We start from the raw sequence: 6,023 nt of genomic DNA, 5'->3' as shown, positions 1-6,023 counted from the left end.
AATACATATTTGGTATTTTGTTTTCCATCATCTTCTTTTCAAACCTTTTGTGTCTTCATCTTTTCATTATAGAGTTTAATCTGTTTGTATCCGTTGTGTTTATGGACTCATTTCTATCATATTGTACTTTCTGTTAGTATACTTGCTGTTCATATCACTTTTATTCTATGTTGTTTGTGTTTGTTTTATTTTAGCTTGATTATTACCATTTTATTTTGTCCTTTATTGGGTCAGAAGTTACATCCTCTAATTTTATCCTTTTATTGGATATTACAGAAATGTTAAAACATATATTTTTTGAAGTGTGTACACAAATAAGGTGAATGAGTAACCTGACTCTTCTTCAGAAAAATATAAAGACCACACAAAGTGGGCACATAGCTGTGGAGGGACAAAGGTGATGCTGTGGCACACAGACTGACCACACAGAGCTGGGTCTCTTCAACAATGACGTATGTCTATGTGAAGAAGGATGCCAAAGCACACTCTAAGATAATGTGTGTGTGGGAGGGAGGGGGCGTGTGTGTGAAAGTGCACGTGCACACCTGATGCATGCTCAGGAGTATATGTGTATCTATGTGCACCATTGTTTTTAATTCAAAAAATGCATAGCTTTCATTTTCACAGGAAGTTATGATGCAAAGAACATGACTCATACAGCAAATATCTTTGGTACATTTGGATAGACTTTTTAAGGTAGCATCTCATTTTTGTCACCAATTTAGCAGCTGTCTGCATTCTAAAAAGCTGGATTCAACTTTAAAACTTCCCCAGTCTAGTATAGTATAGTGTAAACAGATCAATCATCATAGTAGGGGGATTAAACAGGCATATTCTGAGCAGGCGACTGGAACACAAAACCACTTAAAGAAGCAGAATTGGGCTTGTGTGTTTAAAAGCACAAAAGGAACTGTGAAATACCTAAAATCCAATAGCTAAGAGAAATTTCACATGGAGAGACTGAGAAACTTCTGCAATAATTATGAACACCTTAAGTTATGAATAGAAAAAGTGTTGCAGAGATTTCCGTACTAATCTCCAAAAATGAATCTGTTGCCCACTGAAACTCAGGATGGTAAGGAAGCAGAAAGTTATGGCAAGACTGGGCTAGTTCTAATTCCATTGGCCATGCCCGTCTAAGCATTTCATTAATTCTTTAGTGAGAAGAGATTTGAATTACAGTTGACATCAAGAAGTAGTTACATCTCTATTTTCCAAGATCAATCATTCAGCAAAATTTAATAATTGATTCAGTAATACAGAGTCAGTCATTCCTAAATGTTTTCTGTTTGCTTTGTAAATTTCTGAAGCAAAAGGACAAAACAATTATTTTAAAAAATCAAAGGTCAGTATCAAAAAGGCAAAGTCAAAATTCTGCAAGAGTTTGGTGCTGAGCATGGGTTGGCCAGATATACTTTATTGCTTTTGGAAATGGTTCTCGAGTGATTTGTGTAGGAAATAGTGTAGAAATATTCTGGAAGGGTTTTCTCTGCCTTTATGTGAAGATTTCCAGTTTCCAGGAGCCACAGAGCCTGATTCAGTTGTCTACACACAGATGATGATGATGATGATGATGATGATGATGCTACTGAGTTGTTTGAGCTCATTTTATATATATATATATATATATATATGAGATACATATATATATATGATACATATATATATATATATGATACATATATATATATATTCTGGTTCTTAATCTCTTGTCAGATGTATAGTTTGCAAATATTTTCTTCCATTCTTTAGGTTGTCTCTTCATTGATTTTTTTGTTTGTTTGTTTACCATGTTGAGCTTCATGTTATTCCATTTGTTGACTTTGCTTTTACTGCCTGTGCTTTGGACATCTTACTCAAAAAATCTTTGCCCGGACTAGTGTCCTCAAGCATTTCCCCACAGTTTTCTTTTAGTAGTTTCATAGTTTCTGGTGATAAACTATGAGCATGCAGGTGTGACTCCATTCGCCAATGTTGTGAACTGAAGTTGTGAGGACAGAATGGTTTGTGTTTTCATAAGTTTTCTTATGCAAAGTTGATTTGATGACAGTGGCCTCCTAAGAATGAACTTTCATCAAAACACTGAGGTCTCTGACCAAGCAGACAATAAAAACACTCCTTAATGTGGGAGTCTTCAGTACCACATAAAATGTGCAAATTAGCAACATTTCTGTCCAAGTATTGAGCTACAGGATTCAACTCTGGAATATTATATGGTTTCATTCATTTTAATATTTAATGGAGGAGACACATTTTTGCTTGTAAAGGAATAAATACATGTGTCTAATTATGTATTAGGAAAATGAGGTCATTTCCTTCTATGTGGTAATATATTCACATATAGGGGGAAATGCCATAATATATGGGACAATAAGATGGATAATACTATACTAACAAATATATTAAAATGAATAATATGAAAAAAATAAAGAGATGGAATTAACTTTAAATACATGGCAGATATATTTTTATCAGCTTGCTGGGCTAGCGCTTTTCCTTACTTCTCTCCCTTGAAGGGTCCTCAATTCTGTTTCTATTCTGTGCGTCCTTTTTCCCCACTTCCGTGGACATGTGTCCGGGGCCCCTTCCCCCAAAGCCCTTCAACTAGTTATTCTCCAGCAGAACATTTTTCTGCCAGTAAAAATGTTTTCTTTCAGGAATTGGCTAAAAGCTGTTTTCATAAAAACTTCCCTATATGAATTGAGACTGTAATTATCTTGCTCTTCCTTAGGATTTCTGCAGAGCTTATGCACACCTAAAGCGTGCCAATTCACACTTGGTTCCGGGGTCTATAGAATAGTCACAGATACATGACTCCTGTCATGAATGCAGGCTAGGATGTGGTCCCTAAAGCAGGGGATGTGTCTCGAATGCGTCTTCAATCCTCTTACAGTGTCTAATACGGTGCTGCTTCCACAGCGTTGAGCAGCAGTCCTTAGGAGGGTGGAGTTTAGAATTTGATCTTTGCAGATCTGAGTTTTAATCCTGACCCTATAACCTATAAGCAGTACAAGAAACTTACCCAAACTGTCTGTTTCATTTGTCCAGTGGGGACACTACTCATTCTACAGGGTGTGATGGTTAATTTCAGGTGTCAACGTGACTGCCTTAAGGAATACGTCAGGAATTGGTAAAGCATTGTTTCTAGGTGAGCCTGTGCAGATACTCCCATGAAGATTGGCGTGGGGTGCTGGACAGTGGGGAAGATGCCTTCAATAGAGTCAGGCCCCATCCAATTCTCTGAGGGCCCAGATAGAAGAAACAGGGCAGAGGAAAGGCACTTTCCTCCCTTTCTCTCCTGGAGCTCAGACTCTTCTTTTCCTGCCCTTGGACATCAGAACTTCAGGCTCTTTTTATACTAAGAGTTATACTATCCACTTCCCTGGTTCTGAGGTTTTTGGTTGTGACCTGAGTCACACTCCTGGCCCTCCAGGGGCTCCAGCTTGCAAACAGCTTGCCCTGAGACTTTTCAGCCTCTAATTCCGCTAATAAATCCCCTCTCATCTATCTTTGCTGATAGGCTGTTGGTGGTGTCTCTCCAGAGCCCCGATTAATCCACAGGGATAATGTGAGGGAGAAATGAGGTCATGCATGGGGAGCATTTCACACCCTGCCTGACACATGCCCAGGTCCAATAGGCTGCAGCTGCAGTTATTCTAGAGCTTAGCATCAGTGTTCAAAACAGCGGAAGGCCTTCCCTCTGGTACCCAGTCATCACGTTGAGCTTCTCCTGCCATTTTTCAATTCCAGAGTGTTTTTTGAGAGCAATTCTGTGTCCTGTGTATCACTGACATGGGGCCAAAAACAGTCCGTACGCATGGGGATCTGAAGCTGGAAATGACCAATAGGTCAGAAAGTTCTTAGGAGTCAGGAGCAGAGGAAGCTGCATGGTCAAGGGGAATCCACATGAGCCTTCCTGCCATGTGTCCTATTTCCTGTAGTCTAATGAGACAGAGACATATGTATGTATACATCAGCTCATGCTTAGCTCTTTAATGTGTACAAGGTGTTTTCAAATTCTCCCACCAACTGTCTCTGACAGCTGAGAATCTCAAGATCACCTGTTGTTCATGACTGCTGTCAAGGGGATCCTCCCTTTAGGGACACAGGAAGATTTGCCTAAAAACGTCAGGAAGCTTTGATATCTATTATTTTATTATAAAAGCCAACTAAAGCTTTGCTGCTGTATTACTTCGGGTCTTTACTCATTCCACTGTTTATTTTAAGCCTGAGCTTGTGGGTAGTTGGAAAAGGAGGGAAAATATTTAAAACTCTTATTTATTAATTTAACTGTGTATATAACATGTAGAATAAAGAAAGACTTAAAGGAAGATGTAGTATTTGTGAATGCTCCAACAAATTAAAAGATTATTTAAATTATTGATTTCTGATTAAACCACTTACTGTCTATAATGAATTAAAAGTTTGCAAAAATAAATTCAGTGACATTTTTGCATCTATAATTTCAAAATCATAGTAACTTTCCAAAGCCAAAAATTCCTGAAACACAAGTCTGCCAATCATCACAATAAAACATGAAGCCCCAGTGAAATAGCTAGTCAGGATGGGTTCCCAACAAATAACAATTGAAGGTCCAACTGCCATGAAATCATGAAAGAAACACGATGTAAGAGCCATGGATAATTTTTTCAATGCCAAAAGAATCATCACAGACTCTTTTGGCTTGCAGAGCTTGAGGGAAATAAGGCATTAAAATAAGATGCACGAAATTAATTCTTGAATGTAATTTTGAAACACATTGCAAAATTGCTCCCTAATATACACCAAACCCAAAAGTGGCCACTGACAAGATTCAGTTTATTTCAGTTTTATGCTGTCATTATGGAAAAAACTGTAGCAGAAAGTTCACCAATTTCCCTTTGGAAAGAGATATACAACCACAGCCAATAGGCTTTCCTAAAAGACAGCAGGAGCTTTTCATTCTGACTTGTTTCCCATCCATAACATACAAATATTTATTGTCCAGGGTCAATAGAGCCTTGCAAATAAACAGGCTTTGAGTTATACCAAGCATGCTCATCCTTATATGGTATTTCCATATAAGAAATACAAAAGAAATATACCACAAAATGATGGTGTTCAGGACATGGGCAATGCCCTGTTTCTGTGGTATAGCGTCCTAGGTTTCGTCAGATTCCATAGGAGGCAGCTACAAGTTCAACATGCAAAGCTCTGAAATCCCTTCCTAAGCTAATGAAGTGAAGCCCTGACCACACCAAGGAAAGGATGAAACAGAACTCATTTGTTGTTTCTCAAATGATGCTACCATCTCTTCAAAGCCACCATTAATTTTAGCATCTTTAAAGCTATAAGAACAATCTATGTAACAAGTGAAAACTGCCTATAAAATTAGTGCTTTACTAATCTCAAACCATTATTATATGGAAATTCATATTTTCAGAATCACATAAAAGTTTAACGTGCTATTCACTATAATATTAAATGGCATGAGTTATTCTGTCTGTGTAATTGTTAACAACTGGAAATTAAATCGTGATAATTTTGTACTGTATTCTTCTTAAAATGATAATTTCCTTTCTCCTTTTGCCTGAGAAGCATGCTTCAACAATACCAACAGCTTACCTTCTAATATAAATGATCACATATAGAATAGATATTTTATATATAATATATATTTATATACGTTATATATTTATGTATTATATATAAATATAAATATGTTTATATATTTTATAGATGTCTTTAAATATTTATATATAAAATCTATATATGAAATCTATTTATATAAATATATAAAATAGATATATAAGTACATAAATATACAAATATATAGAGATTATATGTATATAAATATCTAGAGATAAATATAAATTTTGTATGTATACACATTAGAAATACACTGATCTTTTCTGTGTATAGTAAAGACCTGTGTGTTCATATAAAAATCTGCATATTTATATAAATATTTATAAATATAGATTTTATATATATACACATTAGGAATACAGTAGTAAATTCTACTATATATAGAAAAGACCTGT

Source organism: Symphalangus syndactylus, chromosome X (genome assembly GCF_028878055.3).
Source record: "Symphalangus syndactylus isolate Jambi chromosome X, NHGRI_mSymSyn1-v2.1_pri, whole genome shotgun sequence".
Lineage (NCBI taxonomy): Eukaryota > Metazoa > Chordata > Mammalia > Primates > Hylobatidae > Symphalangus > Symphalangus syndactylus.
The sequence above is the reverse complement of the archived record's forward strand: the minus strand, read 5'-3'. Positions refer to the sequence as shown.